Source organism: Cydia strobilella, chromosome 19 (genome assembly GCF_947568885.1).
Source record: "Cydia strobilella chromosome 19, ilCydStro3.1, whole genome shotgun sequence".
NCBI classification, from domain to species: domain Eukaryota; kingdom Metazoa; phylum Arthropoda; class Insecta; order Lepidoptera; family Tortricidae; genus Cydia; species Cydia strobilella.
In genome coordinates, this window is record NC_086059.1 from 14,438,252 (window position 1) to 14,459,442 (window position 21,191).

General features: G+C 38.7%; 1 protein-coding gene across 1 annotated transcript in view; it reads left to right on the forward strand.

Moving 5' to 3' along the window:
* Positions 1 to 7,439: 7,439 nt before the first annotated feature.
* The window catches only part of LOC134749921 (uncharacterized), a 34,009-nt gene continuing 20,257 nt past the window's right edge, over positions 7,440 to 21,191 (forward strand). The window contains exon 1 of the mRNA XM_063684939.1: positions 7,440 to 7,594. The gene's annotated coding sequence lies outside the window, so the exon portion shown is untranslated. The remainder of the gene's footprint in view (positions 7,595 to 21,191) is intronic.

Below are 21,191 nucleotides of genomic sequence, written 5' to 3' on the forward strand. Positions count from 1 at the left end.
ACCATCGCCAGATCTCCTCGTTTCGGATTCTAATGTAGATTCATACCGAGCATATACTGTACGAACTTTAAGTCGAAACCCATAGCATGTAAATTCACCTTAAACCATCAGTCCAGAATGATAACAAATGCCGTTTGATTAAACCCACAACGCAGCGGATGTCGTTAGCGCCGACGAGCAGCGGTCAGCTGATTGATGATTATGGCAGATGATGCCGCAACAAAGTGCACAGATCGTGTCAATTAATGTGTTTTACCCGGTACACATGTGACGCGGGACGCGGGGCATTACAGTTAATAGCAGAATCCTGTAGCATGTAGCACGAAGGGAAGGGAAAGGATCTTTCTGTAGTGAAAATAAGTGCCAGAGTGCCATTGATACTTGTCTCAACGAATGGATGTCTCTTATCTAAAAACAAACATAAACTTACCATAACGACAGATAGTGATAGTATCATATGTGAACGTGTGCTCGGTGCCTGTCGCTGCGGGCTCGAATAGTCTACACGTTTGGTATGATAATGGTCCGTAATGGCGAGTGGCGAGACACTCCAGCCACGAGCCGAACGTGCTGGCTGGATCTGATAAATTCAGCTACGCGGGACAAAAACGTTCGGGAAAACCGACGTCTTTTCTGTGGAGCATACAGCTCTAAAGATGTAGAAGGTATATTATATACCTATAAGGGTTTCTGTAAGAAAATTAGATTTAGTAAGACAGATAAAGGTGCCATTTTACCCCAAAGGATTGTTTCAAAAACCAAATGCCAGGTGACCTACTTATTCAATATTAATTAATCAATCAATAATTTATTGCAAGATTCAGATTGAAATGTACAGTGACCTGCGAAATTGCATCTAATGGAGAAATTATGAATGATTTCATTGATAACATGGTTGCTATAGCCGCTTATGTATATCTTTAAGTAAATCATATGACTTCCCTCACGGGACAGGCTTTGCCTAGTGTGGGGGTCAGAATAAACTGTAAATGCTCTAATGTTTCTGGAAATAAACTATTTGTATTTGTATTTGTATTTATAAAGTCGCCATGCACTTACGGCTGATGGTAATACATATGGCCTGACAATTTAAGGATGACTCACGTTAGACCGGGCCGTGTCCGGGCCGGAGCTTTCGGCGCTTCGTTTTCTATGGAAAGCATCACGTGATCACCTGTCATGTCATAGAAAAAAAAGCGCCGGAAGCTCCGGCCCGGACACGGCCCGGTCTAACGTGAGTCATCCTTTAAGCAGCACAACGTATGTATGAGAGCCAGGCATCTACATATTTCGACTTAAAATTCTTCCTAAGAGCTACCTAATACAGTTTGGATAAACGTATGTGGCTTTCCATCACAGAAGGTTTCTCATGCTTCAAGTGCAATAAGATCCTTTTTATCTGAAATTCCAACAGAAATTGTGATAGAAAGGTCCTTATTGCACATGAAACAAAAGGACCCTGCTCTAATGGAAAGCCACACATTTCGGCGAGTTTCTTCAAATTCCGCATTAAATAAATCCAAAACATATTTCTGGAGGACTAATGATACATTGACAAAATGCCAAACTACCTATAGATTAACAAAATTATCGGTAGTGTGCGGAAAGAGATAAAGAGTCGTGGAACGTGGAATGGATGGGGCCCAATACGTTCCACGACTTTTCTCTTTCCGAACAGACTATAACAAAATAAAGTCACGTGACTATATTCCATACATTATTTAAGTTTTAATTTGCATTTTCTATCAAAGATTGTCATCTCTTTTTCCAATAGACAGGGATAAGCATATTAGTACCTACGTTCTACGCAAATTCCACGACATTAACAAAACACCCAGGTAATATAAAAAACTCGTCTGTGTGTGTGTCTGTGTGTGGAAAATAATTTGACTGGTTATCACGATTGTAAATAAATAGGAAATAAAATAAGATATTACGTAAGTACCTAGTCCATGACGCCATGACGCACACGCACGCAATGCATGGAACGATCGGACGGTGAACGAGATGCGGAAGCCAGCACTTCGGCCGAATCACGTCTCATCTAAATATGGACATTTATGTTACATACTATACTATTAGGTACTCAACTTGCTTCGAATAGTCAGTCGAGTCGAGTACAGTCAGTAGCAGAAGTTGCTAAGCGGGCGAGGTGTTCAAAATAATCTTGACGCGACTTTATTGTTAAGAGAATAAGAGCGTATCAAGGTAATGAATAACTTGCCCGCTTAGCAACTTCTGCTGCTGACCTACAAAATACAAATCATTGCAACTTCCAGAGAATACCTTCTAGCAAAGATAGATATAACTCCGTAATAGATGGATACAGTCTAAGGAAAAAAAGTGCCTCGAAAATAAAGAAAATTTGATTCTCGTTCAGAAGGCGCTACTAGTTTTGGCCTACAGTCGTATAGATGGCGTTGACGGTTTCGTTTGTTATTTAACAATTTTAACGCATATCAGTGAAAGAACATGGGTCAAAATCATAAAAATAATTAATGCAAATAAAAAAAACATTTATCTATATTTAAATACATTCTATCATATTTTTATAAATCTTCATTTTTAGTTTTAAAGTGTGTCGACAGATGGCAGTGAATTTACTGTGGTTACAAAATTTACTATTACAGTACCGCTCTAGTATAAGTTACTCTATGCTTCTAGTATTATATCTTAATGCGAAAGTATTTCTGTCTGTCTGTCTGTTACCTCTTAATATGTACCTAATCTGTTGAACAGTTTTGATGAAATTTGATATGGAGATAATTTGAGGTCCGGGGTAGGAGAGTAAATTTTTACAATCATCATCATTACACGATAGACGCAGACGAAGTCGCCGGCAGGAGCTAGTATTCTAATACCTATTTAATATTCTTGTTGAACAGTAAATAAGTACGAATGGTGACAAATGTACTTACATTTTATAATAATTTAACATAACAGTTGTATTCTGTGACAGTTGGCATAAACTGTATGTATGTATGTATATTCTTTATTGCACATAGAAAAACAAATACTAGGAACACAAGAAAGAAAGGAAAGAAGGAAAGGTACATAATATTAGGGCCGGTACAGAAGGACTGCAATTTGTATGGGAACTTTTATGGGAACTTATTTGTTGCAGTTGGCTTGCAGTCGGTGTGCAGTTCCCATACAAACTGCAGTGGGGTTGCAGTCCGTCTATATCGGCCGGCCCTAAATGTAATAACCACCATGGATTGCAGTAAATAAATGAAATGAAATGAAATGAAATTATTATTTTGACCGGTGGCGAAGGACCCCACAGATTATTAGGTACCTATGTAGTTAGATAAGGCCTGTGTTACTGCACTGAGAGCTCGCCTTCTTAGGTATTTGACTCTTTGCTACAAAGTTGACTAGTGTTGCTACAGTGTTTCAACTTTCAATGCGGCCAATTACCGTGAGAAACCACAAAATATCATCATCACCCTAAAATGCCTAATGAAGACCACCCTATAATGACATTAAATTTAAAATTAAAAAAAACCCCAACACAAACCGTTGATGAACGGGTGAACCGATTCTGTTCTGATAAACCCAGTCTTAAAACAATCACTAGCAAAACTGTTTTCATATTTAAAAAAACCGCATCCTAATAGGTTCACCCGTTTAAGAGCTATGGTGCCACAAACTCTTCTTTTGGATCGATGGTTAAACATAACCTAGCCCATAATATAAACATAACAATTTTAATTGCTTAATATCTATTCTGTTCGTGTAAAAGGGCCATTACGAATGGTCAGTTGTCTTAAACATGGAGTTCTTTGTTAACTACATAGATGCCGATGGTGACTCACAGTCTCGGAACAAACGGGTCGAAGGAAAAAATGTTGCCGCAAAACCAGTATGTTCACGATTTGAACCGTTCCGTTTAAACACTTTGAAAGTCTCCCGACTACACTTTAAGGAAAATAAACAATCCTTAATTGACCAGATACTTTTTCCAATTACGTTTTTAAACCATGTGAAATGTGAATGTGATTATGACAGATGCATAACGAATCTTTATAAATATAACCACCGGAAAGTTGATTGAATTACGGAAAATATAGATTTTCATCTATTCTAAATGTTTGAATGAAAAAGTTGTAATGCAATGCACGCAATGCAATTATACAGAAAGGAAGATCACGCACGCGCACGGCAAACACCCGGAGCGTACAGACAGCACAGTACAGTATAGGTACGTACACAGTAGGTGTTTCCGGGTGGCTTCTATTAGTTCTATTCTAACTGTCATTGTACTGGTTATAAAATCTTGTTGTTCGTTCATATCGGAAAGCCGGAAGTCACCCGGCTAAGATTTCATCATTCGAGTAGCTCTTTCAACTACAGACGCCAAATGGGTCTCTATTGGTTCCTATAAAGTTTTAAGTCATAATGTCAGTCAAATTGGTTGTCCAAATTTGGGTTAGTCATAATTTAGTTTTTCTCAGAAACGCGTAACTTTTCAGGATTACCATAAAACAAACCTAACCTAACCTATTTATCTATAGGATAGCCTAATCAAAATCCTGAAAAGATAACTGTTTCAGAATTATGACTAATGATCTGACAATCGTTACATTAGAAATAAGCGCAGGATGGGGCACAATGGAAAGGAAATAACCAGAACTTATACTAAAAGTAGGTATGGTATGTATGTATTTATAAGTGCTTTGAACGGCCGCCCAGAAGCCGCGGCTGGCCATGCCACAGCTCGCAGGAACCGCGGGGGGCTGCTGCAGCTGGATGCGTCCGCGCAGGAGGGGGCGGTCAAGGCCGCGCGCGGGGGGGGGGGAGCGGCGCGGGCGCCGGCGCCGCCAGTCCGAGTCGTGAGCGCCGCCGGGAGGTCGCGTTGTTGTGAGTGCAGTGACAGTGCTAGTGCCCGAGCCGAGAACCAACCGCCTGCGACCGAGACATGCGCCTCGCGCATCTCCTTTAACACCAAGCAACAACACAGGTATGCAAACAAAAGCTACATTTCCTAGAGAGCTTTATGGTGCTTTCCGCGTCCGTGTTTCCCTAATGCCCTACTAGATAAGTAAAGATATGCAAAGTTATTCCGATAACGGTAATATCTCCCAAATTAACGTCACAGACTAGAGGTGCCCGCGACGGAGTGTAAAGGGACTAACGACAAAAACGCCAGTCCCAGTTGCTGGAACCGTTTAGACAACACATAAATAAAACAAAAATGTAGGTATGGCATCTGATTTCCATCGGATCCGATCGAACATAATTATCTACCAATTTAGTCAGGTACATCCTGAGATCACTGGCCACTGATCAATTATGATTAAAAGTAAGTGAAAGTATTTCTGTCTGTCTGTCTGTTACCTCTTAATATGTACCTAATCTGTTGAACAGTTTTGATGAAATTTGATATGGAGATAATTTGAGGTCCGGGGTAGGAGAGTAAATTTTTACAATCATCATCATTACACGATAGACGCAGACGAAGTCGCCGGCAGGAGCTAGTATTCTAATACCTATTTAATATTCTTGTTGAACAGTAAATAAGTACGAATGGTGACAAATGTACTTACATTTTATAATAATTTAACATAACAGTTGTATTCTGTGACAGTTGGCATAAACTGTATGTATGTATGTATATTCTTTATTGCACATAGAAAAACAAATACTAGGAACACAAGAAAGAAAGGAAAGAAGGAAAGGTACATAATATTAGGGCCGGTACAGAAGGACTGCAATTTGTATGGGAACTTTTATGGGAACTTATTTGTTGCAGTTGGCTTGCAGTCGGTGTGCAGTTCCCATACAAACTGCAGTGGGGTTGCAGTCCGTCTATATCGGCCGGCCCTAAATGTAATAACCACCATGGATTGCAGTAAATAAATGAAATGAAATGAAATGAAATTATTATTTTGACCGGTGGCGAAGGACCCCACAGATTATTAGGTACCTATGTAGTTAGATAAGGCCTGTGTTACTGCACTGAGAGCTCGCCTTCTTAGGTATTTGACTCTTTGCTACAAAGTTGACTAGTGTTGCTACAGTGTTTCAACTTTCAATGCGGCCAATTACCGTGAGAAACCACAAAATATCATCATCACCCTAAAATGCCTAATGAAGACCACCCTATAATGACATTAAATTTAAAATTAAAAAAAACCCCAACACAAACCGTTGATGAACGGGTGAACCGATTCTGTTCTGATAAACCCAGTCTTAAAACAATCACTAGCAAAACTGTTTTCATATTTAAAAAAACCGCATCCTAATAGGTTCACCCGTTTAAGAGCTATGGTGCCACAAACTCTTCTTTTGGATCGATGGTTAAACATAACCTAGCCCATAATATAAACATAACAATTTTAATTGCTTAATATCTATTCTGTTCGTGTAAAAGGGCCATTACGAATGGTCAGTTGTCTTAAACATGGAGTTCTTTGTTAACTACATAGATGCCGATGGTGACTCACAGTCTCGGAACAAACGGGTCGAAGGAAAAAATGTTGCCGCAAAACCAGTATGTTCACGATTTGAACCGTTCCGTTTAAACACTTTGAAAGTCTCCCGACTACACTTTAAGGAAAATAAACAATCCTTAATTGACCAGATACTTTTTCCAATTACGTTTTTAAACCATGTGAAATGTGAATGTGATTATGACAGATGCATAACGAATCTTTATAAATATAACCACCGGAAAGTTGATTGAATTACGGAAAATATAGATTTTCATCTATTCTAAATGTTTGAATGAAAAAGTTGTAATGCAATGCACGCAATGCAATTATACAGAAAGGAAGATCACGCACGCGCACGGCAAACACCCGGAGCGTACAGACAGCACAGTACAGTATAGGTACGTACACAGTAGGTGTTTCCGGGTGGCTTCTATTAGTTCTATTCTAACTGTCATTGTACTGGTTATAAAATCTTGTTGTTCGTTCATATCGGAAAGCCGGAAGTCACCCGGCTAAGATTTCATCATTCGAGTAGCTCTTTCAACTACAGACGCCAAATGGGTCTCTATTGGTTCCTATAAAGTTTTAAGTCATAATGTCAGTCAAATTGGTTGTCCAAATTTGGGTTAGTCATAATTTAGTTTTTCTCAGAAACGCGTAACTTTTCAGGATTACCATAAAACAAACCTAACCTAACCTATTTATCTATAGGATAGCCTAATCAAAATCCTGAAAAGATAACTGTTTCAGAATTATGACTAATGATCTGACAATCGTTACATTAGAAATAAGCGCAGGATGGGGCACAATGGAAAGGAAATAACCAGAACTTATACTAAAAGTAGGTATGGTATGTATGTATTTATAAGTGCTTTGAACGGCCGCCCAGAAGCCGCGGCTGGCCATGCCACAGCTCGCAGGAACCGCGGGGGGCTGCTGCAGCTGGATGCGTCCGCGCAGGAGGGGGCGGTCAAGGCCGCGCGCGGGGGGGGGGGAGCGGCGCGGGCGCCGGCGCCGCCAGTCCGAGTCGTGAGCGCCGCCGGGAGGTCGCGTTGTTGTGAGTGCAGTGACAGTGCTAGTGCCCGAGCCGAGAACCAACCGCCTGCGACCGAGACATGCGCCTCGCGCATCTCCTTTAACACCAAGCAACAACACAGGTATGCAAACAAAAGCTACATTTCCTAGAGAGCTTTATGGTGCTTTCCGCGTCCGTGTTTCCCTAATGCCCTACTAGATAAGTAAAGATATGCAAAGTTATTCCGATAACGGTAATATCTCCCAAATTAACGTCACAGACTAGAGGTGCCCGCGACGGAGTGTAAAGGGACTAACGACAAAAACGCCAGTCCCAGTTGCTGGAACCGTTTAGACAACACATAAATAAAACAAAAATGTAGGTATGGCATCTGATTTCCATCGGATCCGATCGAACATAATTATCTACCAATTTAGTCAGGTACATCCTGAGATCACTGGCCACTGATCAATTATGATCTCTAATTCGCTATAGGTATTTGTGCTTACGCATATTTAACGTGTGCTTAATAAGCTTTCTGAGAATTTACGTCAATTTATCAAGGATCCCATAACTGATCCGGCAAATTCTGATAAGAATGAAACCATTTTGTTCAAAAAAAGATTTTTAATTGAAAACCACCTTTGTAAGAACCTCAAAAAGATATTGTTACAACACCACCTTTTTGCTATACGTCCCTCGGATCACCTCACCTGACCTGACAAGAATTTATCACTTTATAGAAAACTTCGGATCAGGTAGTCAAGCAATATTCCTTAGTTTGTAAACTTTTTTGCTAACATTGCCCTTAAGGGTGTTTCCGTCGTTAACAATGAATAGCTTCATTTGAACTCGCAATATTCTCTTTTCGTAATATTTTCCAAGACTTCCAACGGATAGAAGTGTCTCGACAAACGGACTCTGTAGAAATCAGGTAGGCTCAGTCATCCATGTGCCGCCGTGCGCATTCTTGAGTTTGCGCACGACACTGCTATTAGTGCTGCATGAAGGCTGAAGCTTGCACCACGCCAAAAGCACTGCCTGACATGACTAGACAAGCTTAGGATGCCTTCCCACTGAGAGAGATGAAAGGAGACGTGTGGGAATCAACCAATAGCATTAGTCCAATGGAGAGAAGAAGACAATCATTGGTTAATTCCCACACGTCTCCTTTCATCTCCGCGGAAAGGCAGCCTTAGAACCCAGGAGGGTTAGAAATCTGACTCCGTCGTCCATTAATGTGCTAGTGTGCTACCGTCCGCGCTGTTGTTACACTGTTTGGAATTTTCTGTGTGAAAGACTGCTCAGCACCAGCGCAAGCTTGCATCAGTTGTGCAGTCGAGGACTGGCCAAATCTACAAAACATTACGTCCTAGCTCTTCCTTGATAGCCAAGCTAGACAACAAGCATGACAATAAACAAACAATTATAAATTGCGTGTAGAAAACTGACTAATCATGTGAAGGAATGGTTTCCTCGTGATATAATGTGCAGAATGTGCTCAAGAGTGGTATACGGACATCGTGCATATAATTTGTTAATTGCGCAACTATATGTGCTGTTATTAAATGACTGTAATAAAAGTTGACAATGACACGAAGTTAATTGTTAACGCTGACGGCTTAGAAGCTTGTGCAAAACATAATTGCTGTTGAGAGAACTAAACACTGACATCAAACCAAACTCTTCACTGAGCACCTGAAACTTCTTGAAACAGATAAAAGACGAGTCATGTGGCATACAGGTAAAAGCCTCTTACTAAAGGATGACTCGCGTTAGTCGCTTTAGACCGGGCCGTGACCGGGCCGGAGCTTCCGGCGCTTCGTTTTCTATGGTGATCATATCACCTGTCATGTCATAGAAAAGTAAGCGCCGGAAGCTCCGGCCCGGACACGGCCCGGTCTAACGTGAGTCATCCTTAATACGAGTAATACGTTTAAATACACCTATTCTTTTACTTACGTATCTTTTTTTCTTGTTATTTCTTTTACCACTTTTTGAGGAATTTCTTCTTCGTCCATGCTCAATATATAGTTTCAGATAATGTTATCTACATCATGATGATGACTTGAGTAGGCAAAGATTTGAAAGATTACCTCTATTTGATCGCATATACGTAACACAAGGAACGCATTCGTCACGGACCATCATCGACGATTGAGCAATAATCCGAACTACTACATTTACCGTTCATAAAGTTTCAATACCTAGTGTTACACGTATTCCGATTGGAAAACAATTTATAATCTTTTCGAGCCATCGCGCTTCAGTTACGTTCACCGTCAGACATAAATGACATAAATAATGGAAATTCAATCGTGTATAAAGTGATTCAACGGTGGATAAAGTTGACTCGGAACAAATGGGTCGGTGAATTAATGGGTTGTTGTGTCGCGGTGATTTAAAACATCACATTACTAATTAAAGAAACTTAACGAAATAACAAATAGACTATATCGAAGTCCATTTCTGGTTTCGCAGTTTTTAGATGCTTTTTACGCAGGCCCTAAAATGTGTTATTAATATTATCGGACGCAAGTGACGTTGAACTGTTCTAAAATGAGATCAAACAACATTTAAATATTTATTGCAATCAGCAATTAAAAGTTCCCTGTAGGAATTCCCCTTAACAGGAAGTTCCCTACCTATTATTTTCTCCTATTTCTCCGTAGCACATTAGACATTGGACATTTTTATTTATTTATTTTATTTGTTTTAATTTGTTTAGTTTAGTTATTAGTCAATTTCCATACTGTCGAATTAGTATTTCCTGTAATTGATGGTTGTGTGTATGTAAATAAAAAAATAAAAAAAATATTTGTATCTTTCCCATAGAATGTATGTTGCCGCTATAACAACAAATACTAAAAACAGAATAAAATAAATATTTAAGTGGGGCGTGCGTAATGGTACGGAACCCTTCGTGCGCGAGTCCGACTCGCACTTGGACGGTTTTTATAGTAATATAATTTTCACCCAAATCCAATTATCTGAAGTTGCTCTGTCGCGATTCGCGAAATTCGCGTTCAGCAGTGCGAAAACTGGAGTTCCCTGCAGCACCGTTACCCGGCCGCACATCAGTTACTCACATGCTTGTGCCAATAGTGCCAAACTCGTCACAGCTCCAACATCACTTATAAGGGGATGCGCGGTTGACGGAGTTATGCATATCAAACGGTTTCCGAATAACTATTGTTTGTGACTTTCCTGTTCGTCATTAAAGTAATAAGTACTCGTATGTTAAATAATTATTTCCCCCTATTTATTTGATATATACCAAATAGTGTCTTGGTTTTCCGATGTATTATGTGTATGAATCACGCAAAATAGGCACAATGGTTGTCGATTTGCGGAAAATGCCTACTAAAACTAACTAACATACTTACCAATTTTCTTTGTAGGTCATGTTTATGTTAAAATAGTATCAGAATAACTTGCTTGCGGTTTTTCTGTTCATTAATAATGTAATTAACTGGGCAGGGATGATTCCTCGTTTTTTTTTACTGATTTCCTTCTAGTTGTTTTATCGTATATATCATTATTAGTACAAATACAAAATACAAATTATTTATTTGCCAGAATACAGGGGCAATTATTATTAGGGCAGGTATTAGATTAGATGGTGACAAAATTAGAAGTACAGTGTACTCTACTCATAATTAAGCATGCAAAAATAGCATAAAAAACATACATACACATACATACATATAAAAACATACATCATAAAACTCATAAATGTACCTACATGTTTTAACTAAGGTAGAACTTAGATAGCTAATAGCTTTCTCTGTATTTACCACTTAAATGGCAGTCAAGTCAACTGTGCGTTTCTCCAGAAACTTCTTGCCTCGCACAGCTAAATTGTGGAATAAACTGTCGCCCGTGGTAGGCGTGGTATTTCCGGAACGATACGATCTTCAAACATTCAAGAGCGTACTCCTATCTTAAATGCCGGCAACACACTTGCAACCTATTGTTGCAGGTGTCCATGGACACCTGTGCTGTCAGGATCAGAAATTGTTTTCTGTCTGTGACCGATTAAGCCCAAGATCGTATGGAGGTACATCTGTGAGATCATAATTATTATCATTTGTCATTACTGTTATATCAACTTCGTGTAGTTACTATGGATATGGACACGTTTCCAAATGGTAATCAAATATTTTACCTCAATTGGTGCTCCTCTATGTATTATGAAAACTATTCGTAATCGAACTGGTTGCACTGTATCATGCAACCATGTACATAGTTTGTATTTCATTCTCCAAACAATAAGTTCAGTTATACAATATTATACAATATTATACATATTATGTTGTTACGAGCGGTGAACCTAGACGCGTGTGTTATTGTAACGAAGACTAAACAGGCCGGTGTTTTGGGACCTGACACCGCGACCCGCGACACCGGCATCGGCAGACACTTCAGTCTTTGACACCGTGCGTTACTAAAACTACTAAAAGACGAGCTGGGAGTAGGATCATACAATCATACCACATCATGTGCGCTGATGTCGCCTTCGATACGCCTTCTTTAGGTCATGCAGGCATCAGAAAAAATATTACAATAATGACTGAGTCGTACCAACCCTGTGTACGGCTATTTAGATTCACAGCATCCGATAGTTGACTATGTATGCAATGCATGAAGATTGATGAATTGATGATACATTTAACTTTTGATTAAACCCTAACTGACACGTTTGGGTTGTGTCCAATTCTACAGTCAGATTCTACATCAAACTCACGCCGTCAATCGTATTTATTAGGCAGTTAAGTAATTAACTGCCTAATAAATTAATCATTAGAATTATTAGAGTAACTTATACTAGAGCGGTACTGTCATAGTAAATTTTGTAACCCCAGTAAATTCACTGCCATCTGTCGACACACTTTAAAACTAAAAATAAATATTTATAAAAATACGATAAAATGTATTTAAATATGGATAAATGATTTTTTTATTTGCATTATTTTTTCATATGTTTTTGACCCATGTTCTTTCACTGGTATGCGTTAAAATTATAAATAACAAACGAAACAGTCAACGCCCTCTATACGAGTGTAGGCCAAAACTAGTGGCGCCATCCGATCGAGAATCAAATTTTCGTGATTTTCGAGGCACGTTTTTTCCTTAGACTGTATCCATCTATTACGGAGTTATATCTATCTTTGGAATTATACACAGATAACTGATAATGTATTTATGATCAATCTGAAGCAGATGCACTTATGTAGTCTGTGAAACTGTGTTGTATGTGTTACAGTCGTTGTACAAGCGGCACTTTTGAAATTTTGATCTGCTGATCTTGCTATGTGTGATCTGGCCAGCTAATCATACTCATATATAATCATAATCACTCGTCACTTAGAGACGACACCTCCTTCATTTTCGTTTCCTTTCCTAATCTGGAGGATGAGCACCGCTACTGTCTGTCCCCATAACACACTTGGCTTGGGTTGCGGCAAATGACGTCATCGCAACATCTGATAACAGATGCGGCCTGAGAATTGCTGCGGCGCCATTGTTGCGATTGCAACGTGACTGTTTCATCGTGGCTTGATCAGAACTACTTCTAGCTAATGTACCCCACTCCCTCTCCCTCAGGCCTTACGCCGGCACACGTACGTGACGAGACTGGGTCACAGAATAACTCAATTATTAATTAGTAAAATTACACGTATTTTTTACAAAACGTGACTTAATTTTACCCAGTTTGTATGCAGTCCGCCTTTTTCCCCCATATAGGAAGTGGCGGAAAAAAAATCCCTGGGTCTCTCTACACCTATCAACGCGGAATCAGAAAAAGCTAACAGAAAAAAGCTTAGTTTTGCGATAAGATAATTAAGCTTAGCTTGCAATAAGAGCGAAAAATACGTCGTCGCTTTGTAAGGCGTCAGCCGAGCTTGGCGTGGGGAAGCCCTAATAAAAATAAAAATATAACTTTGCTATCCATGAAAGGCATGAAATGGCTAACATACATATACCGGAAAGTAGTAAGCCCCACTTCATCGATCTAAAAATACCTTAACATCAATATACATTTTGGAAACATGTAAGTTTGTAAAAAATACCCTCAATTTTATACCAAACATTCAGACATACCCCGACGTTACGTCAGCAGGTTTCAAAATAAATTGATGCAGGTTATCCCCTCGAAACTAAAACTACATTCAAAAAGTCCTAACTCGATGCCAATAAAAATATTCAATAAAATTAGTAACAAAATAAATAACACCAAGTCCGACAATGAATTCTTTAAAAAAATTAAAGATCACCTGATTAAAAAGGCTTATTATACATTAAATGAATTTTTCACGGCCAATAATTATAATTAATAAAGTACCCATACAATATAATACTTATATTATATATTATATAACCTTGTACAAAAAACTCGTTCTCCTCTTGAATAAACTGTTTGCTTTGCTGTGCCCTACAGGGTGTCATGTTGTACACATGTGATATGCAATAAAGAATATGAGTATGAGTATGAAATGATAACGTGCTAGTCTATCAGCGCTAACCCGTCACACTTAATTAGGTCCGGGTACTTCTTGTACATGCACTGTTTGGCGTCTGGTCTGGGTTGCCAGACCATTAACATCTCCAAGATCTCCTGATTCCTGAGGATTCGTACAGACTTATAAATGTGAATCACGTGTCGAGTTTTGTACTTGGTGGTGATTTGTTATATTTATTTGCGTATTTATTTTCGCAGTGAGAGGATGGAATAAATAATTGCATGTAAAAATACGCAACAATAAATAAAAATACGGTTAGCACTAATTTATTAGCACGTTATAATTTCGCGCATTAGCAAAGTAATATTTTTGTTTTAATTTATACGGATTTCCGCACAATACCGCCTGATTTTATTAATTATTTGAAATAACCCCTTCACACGCTTGCTTATCTTTAATAAACAACGGGAAACACAGAAACGTTCAGAAAAGTAGGCAGTGGTATTTACCGTAAGTATTTACCTACTGATTCAAAAGCACTATTTTAGATAAGTATATTTTTTCAATGTCAGTATATATTTTTATAAAAAAAAAAATAGTTTCTTTTGAACACTAGGGAGGCCGCCCACCGAAGGCATACTTAAAGTTCTTAAGCCTTATTTTACAAATGTATCCTATTGAATATGTATATGTATACTATACTTAATATATATAATGCATGTACATATGTAATTAGTTCGTTCGGAAACAGCTGTTTATTTTAATCGTTAAGTTTCTGAATAAGCTTCAATAACTTGTGATCACTGGGCAACAAAGAAAGGCCTCATCCTCATATGTTTCTACGGTGTTTATTGTTTACAGTTTTTATTAAGTAATATAGCCTAATGACGTCTATTACTTATACTTATAACAGTACACTGCACGTGGCACGTGGGCAGTAATGGTCCCCCACCGCGGCCTCGGTTGCTCTATTTACGGTTCCCCTTGTACTCCACGAGTGTCTTAATTCATTCGTAGTTAAATTAAGGTCACCCTTTACGGCGGAATCGAGACAAGCGAATGTTCGGACAAATATTTGAAGTATGCTATACAATACATACTTATGCCACTAAACACATACCTACTTCTATCAGTAGCAGACCCCGCGAATTCCCGATGGCTCCACCATATTGAAACTTCCAAAAAGTGAATCGACAAGGAGGGTATTATTATCAAACCTGCTCACAATATTTCACGAGGATCGGTTCTACAGGTTATACATATAACCTACGTTTTGTAGAAGAGAACAGCCGGAGCCGGACAGACACACGAAACGATTATGCTCATATCAAACTGAAACGGGGACTCCAAAAAGTATACATAATACATTACATGTCGGATTACATGATTTGTATTGCTACACATTAAATGGATCAGTCTATTTATAACAACAAAACCGGAAAGAGGAAAATTAAATGAACCTTAGCCAGTGCAGTACTTACGTATCGTATATCTTCATTAGTTATAATTTAATTTATTATGGCATAATCATTTGTTTCAATATACAGTGTGGAAAAAATGTACGGGCCCTGGAGGGAAATTTGGCTCATTAAACTTAAAGGAAACATTCTTTTATTTTTAAAGAGAAACAAAACGGCATTCAGTTTTTTCCTAAATGGATGCCTCGCAGGGAATCGAACCGACAAAAAAATTCCAAAAAATAAACACTCGTTATTTTATTCCACTATTCGATCCAAGAAACATTAGGTCTTACACTCGTCTGTCGTACAACATATACATAAAATCAAATATTTAGTTCTCAAGAATATTTCTAGAAAAGCAAAATTGAAAAAAAAACCGACCAAGTGCGAGTCGGACTCGCGCACCGAGGGTTCCGTACTTTTTAGTATTTGTTGTTGTAGCGGCAACAGAAATACATCATCTGTGAAAATTTCAACTGTCTAGCTATCACGGTTCATGAGATACAGCCTGGTGACAGACGGACAGCGGAGTCTTAGTAATAGGGTCCCGTTTTGACCCTTTGGGTACGGAACCCTAAAAATGAAAAATCTTTGAATGTAGTTTTGTTTCTTTTTAAAACTAAAAGAATGTTTCCTTTAAGTAAAACGAGCTAACTTAAGGTTTTAAAACACTTTCCCTCCAAGGCCCATTATTTTTTCCCATAAGTAAATAGGTAATGATTATTTATAATCCTTTCTTTCATAATCAATAAAATGCGTATTTAATAAATGATATCATAATAATTTATTATCAGGTAGATTACACTGTGAATAACATGATAACAGATAGGTACCTACATTATTGTACTCATTATGTACCTACTTATATGGGAGTTGTAAAATAGAATGCCATGTTGGTTGCGTAACATAACAATATATTACATTTGATGTAGTAGTATCACAGAAAACGTGAGTAGTATTCATTTTATTGTACATAAAACCGTTTAATATCAAATCCAGAAACTCAAAGGCGAATTTATCCCTATTCCAGCTAACTTTTAAGTATATGAAAGGGAAACTTAATTCCTCTAATACGTTTTAGAAATATGTCTGTACAGTTCGCGTTCTAAACTTTTTTCCACACTATTGTTTAACATAGTGAGACGCATCGCTTTTTGTAATAAACCTATTAGAAAATGATTGACGCAGGCGTCCATAGGCTACGGTGACTGCTTACCATCAGGCGGGCCGTATGCTTGTTTGCCACCGTTGTGGTGTTAAAAAAAATCTTATACGTTACTATTACGGATGGATGCTGGTGCTGACCTTACAGTCATGTTTTAACATATTAACAAATAACATTGCAATCAGTTTCTACCCGTAATGACGTGAAAGTGCACAACGCAAATCCTTTATCCGAATTATGCGTAATGTACAGTCGCCATCAGATATATCGCAGCAGCCAAGGTACTCAAACATTCGAGCAAGCATTTTAACACCTTGACAATAAAAACGTGTTCAGATATTTGTGAGCGCGTTGGCCGCACCGCTCCGATATATCTGATGGCGACTGTAGGGGCCTGATGTTTATATTAGGAGCATGTTGCATCCTTGACGATGCCTGCACTATCAATTTGATTATTTTGATTTGCATGTAAATATAATTGTAAATTATATCAATAGTTAATCATGCAGTGAAGTGGTCTATGCCAAGAATAATATTGACTTACTGTACATACCGCTCACCATACGTTGTTGAAAGATGCTTTGAAGATAGCTTTACACGTTTTGAATTACCAGTTTGTTCTATTATCTTGTTCTAAGAATCCAAGAGGTTGCGATGTTTAGCTTTAGTCACCTGCGATAGAAGCAAATAAAGACTTTTTTGGGAATGCAAACTTTTATTGCTGACTGTGTTTAGATAGCCACCTGACTACTCATCAACTTTTTTTATTCTAAAGCTGAAATTTGAACTCTGGAAGGTCTACGTTGCACTTTGCTTGCATTCTTTCTTCTCCGCTCAGCTGGATTACAACCAATGCAATATAGGTTCTCATCTCCGCAGAGGCAGACTATATTACGACGCTGTAAGTTTGCGTGCGCACCAAGCGTCTGATCATCGCTCGTCTGCGTATAAATTATAAAAATTGTAATTACATCAAAACAATTTATCCCGATCTCAGTTCCGCCTAGAATTATACGAGTCTCTTGGGGTCACATTGCAAAACCTCGTGCATAATAGATAAATTGAGCTTCTCTGCCGGTCGACAACGAGTCAATGAGTTCCAAAACAGTCCCACGCGGTGAGGGACACAACCACAACGTTGCATAATGCGCGCGCCGCCGCTGGGTGCCGTGTATTCTAACTAAATATTATATATGTGAGAAAGTTTGTTTGTTTAGAACGCAGACGCATCTAATACGGTCTTTTAGTCACAATGAAAACTGTCATCTCAGGTTAGCAAAAGTAAACAAAGTGTAAAACAGATAGCATTATGAGTAGTCTCTGTATCGAATGTAGCGATTGGAATGACCATTAGTGGCGAAAGCTACGCAGCACATGCGCGTGCGACGTTAATCGGTAACGACGTTAATCACTATTGGCTCATTAGTTTCTAATGTACTAGCGACGACTCCGTAGTACATATTACATCCGCTTTGTACGCACGCTTCTACTATGATACGGGACTTGGAATTTTACTTTAACCACCTTAATGTTTAATTAATAAAATCAGACTTTGCGGAAATACATATTAATTAACGCTAAACCGTCAACATTTCCAGCATCTTCTGATGATACTTCGTAGAGGGGTGAAACGTGTGGTGGTTTGCTATATTTATTTTCGCGGTGGGAGGGTTGTATTTGTAAGTAGGTATAACGTGTTAGCACTGTTTGACTAGGACGTTTTTATTTCGCGGATTAGCAAAGGAATAATATTCTTTTTATTATTAGTAGCCCTAATCATTAATTCTTCTAAAAGCACTCTAACATTGCACGCATTTTCAACACCTCTAAAAGGTTCTTAATCACCGCAATTTAATTTCTCTATCGTACGATTAAATCAAAAAGCATAAGTAGAACCAGAGAATAATTTTATTGTCTTTGGTAGAACGTTATGATGACACCTTGATTAATCGGTGCACAGTTAGCGTAGACAGAAGTCAGTAGTAATGGGTATTACGGCTGTTATGCCTGGCCTGGTGGGAGTGGTGGGCCAGTAGTTCGTACACTCGCCACTGGTCGTATTATGAAGTAAATAGATAATTACGGGCCATTCCTCCGAGTACTTCGTTAATTAGCAGTATTAGCACTCGTTGGGCGAGCGGCTACCGGCTACCTACTACTCGTACTAACTACGAGTATAATTAACGGTAACGTGATCGTTGTCGTCTCAATTCAACGATTATTTCACACTAAATATAAGTTTTGAAAGTAGTAGTTTTTGGGTAGTAGTTTGCACAAAACAAGGACACAAAGAGAGAAATTGACGTACTCAGAATGTGACGAACTCAGAAAGTAATAAACTCAGAATGTGAAGTACTCAGAAAGTTACAAACTCAGAACGTGTCCTAACTCGAAACTGACCTCCAAAGAATGAGACATGCTCCGCCTAAACCAATGATATGATAGTAGCACTGCAGATTAAATCGGGACTTGTAAACTCTCAAATTATGCATAAGATACAACTGCACATAAGTCAGAGTTCATTCAGCTAGCATATGAAAACTACAAACTACCTATAATAAAGAAGTTTAGCACAAACATTAAACGGTTCAAACACTCGCAAATCGCTTTCATCAGCTCATCTGCGAGGGGACTTGTGGAGGGCGACTCGCGGGAGGGGAAGGGAGGGCGAGAACAGGATGCACTTGTGGTTATTCCTGTTCTACCCGTTTCCTCCTCCCCACCCCTCTACCGGCGCATGAGCACCTGTATTACTTAGGGATAAGGACTATCGAAGCGAGTGCGAAACAGGATGGGTTTTTGCAGTTTATTTGAGCATTCTACTGGTACTGGAAATAACTGCGGTTATAAGCACAAATCTGAGCTAAAGCTTTTGTATGAAGCGGTGAAGTCTTCGAGCAACACCAGCACGTCGAAATGTTTGCTCGAAGGGAATTGTAGATGTTTTTTTTTTTTTTGTAATGTGACGTAAAATTAGCAGACTCATTAATCTCATTATCTACTTTGCTAAAAACTTTTAGGGTCAAAATAGGCGAGTTCGGCTAAATTTAAATTGTTGTCAATGGCAATGGCAAAGTAATTTATTAATTGCGTATTGTATTAGTATACATTTTTAAGATTTAATAAACGCGCTACAAGCCTCTATTAGTTATAAATCGTTTGTCTCAATCTGTCATTTTGACTTATGTAGGTATTTGTAATTTAAGAAAGGCATAAATTAACTAATGACGCTTGTAAAGTTCTATGAAAAGGGGGTTAGTCTTTTACATAACTGTAGTTATTATACTTCCAGTAGAATAGTTTAATACAAAGCTATAATCAGTACTCAAAGTATTTAAAGACTTAATACAGACCAATTCGAGTTTTAGTTATTCGATCTGTTTCCGCGAGTCAGTGTCTAAAATGACGTTTCTTCAACCAAAAACGTCACTTTTAACACTGACAGATCAGGCCCCGAAGCCAACACGCCAATCGCTAACGCCCGGTAGCGATTGAAACGCAACTGTCACTGTCGCACTAATATGAAAGTGATAGAGGGACACAAAGCGTTTCGTTGTCGAAGCGATAGCGATTGTCACCTTGGCTAGGCCGGCAGTAGGTATTATATCGGAAACAGATCGAATAACTAAAACTCGAATTGGCTCGTTATTTATATCGGATGGATAGAAAGGATCGCAATCTCTTATGGCAGAATTGTTGTAAAAGTGACCGCGTTAAGCTTTAAATAATAGTTCCTAATCTCTCCGGTGGCGCTAGTTAGGCTCTGGGACATGAGTATAACATGAACCATATAAGGCAACAAATAACCCACAAATAACCCGACCAAATTACGTAGGTTGTTTTTGGTAGTATTTCGGTGTATGGTGGCGCCGCCTAATTACTGTTTTTTGATGGACACTTTTCATACATAGAGATTTGGCTCCTTTATACAGTCTCCATAAAGTATAGCAATGTAATGTCGCTGTGTATACGCACGACACGATCACATTGTCACATGTCACATTACGTTGCAAGAACACAATGCCCATGTGTTCGCCCGGTGAATGGCGAATGTCGTCGCCGACATCGTTTTATCACAATATTCGCAATGATCGAGCCAATCGCTTGTGCGAGTAGTAACAACGAGTATTAAGGTTCTAAGTATTAAGCTTCAATTTAGGCATATTACAATAATTATTGTCAGACCTAAGGTTCGGTTTCGACTTAAAAACTGCCGAACCTTTCGGCCGCGTGGAGACTGTGTTTTTTGGTAGTGTTAGAAGTTAGGGTTTCGGCAGGTTTGGGCATAAAAACCATTTTTAAGCCGAAGGTTCGCAATCGCAGCTGATACAACAAACTGTATCAAAATGTTTTTAATAATGTTAATATCCAGAGAGGAAAATAAAGACGAAGACGAAGTATATTGTATGGAGCAACGGCCGTCCCCTTGCCTAATAACTTCTTCTGATAAGCAGCTTAACTAATGTTAGCAATTACAGTAGGCGTGAAGCGATCAATACTCGTATAAATGCGTGTAAATCTACCTAATTAGGTAGTTAATCTAATTGTACTTACCTATACCTACGATGGCTAATCATACATAAGTTTGATAAGTTTACAGAAACATTTTCATGTCACTCTTGTGTACTTGCATATTGTATAATACACCGT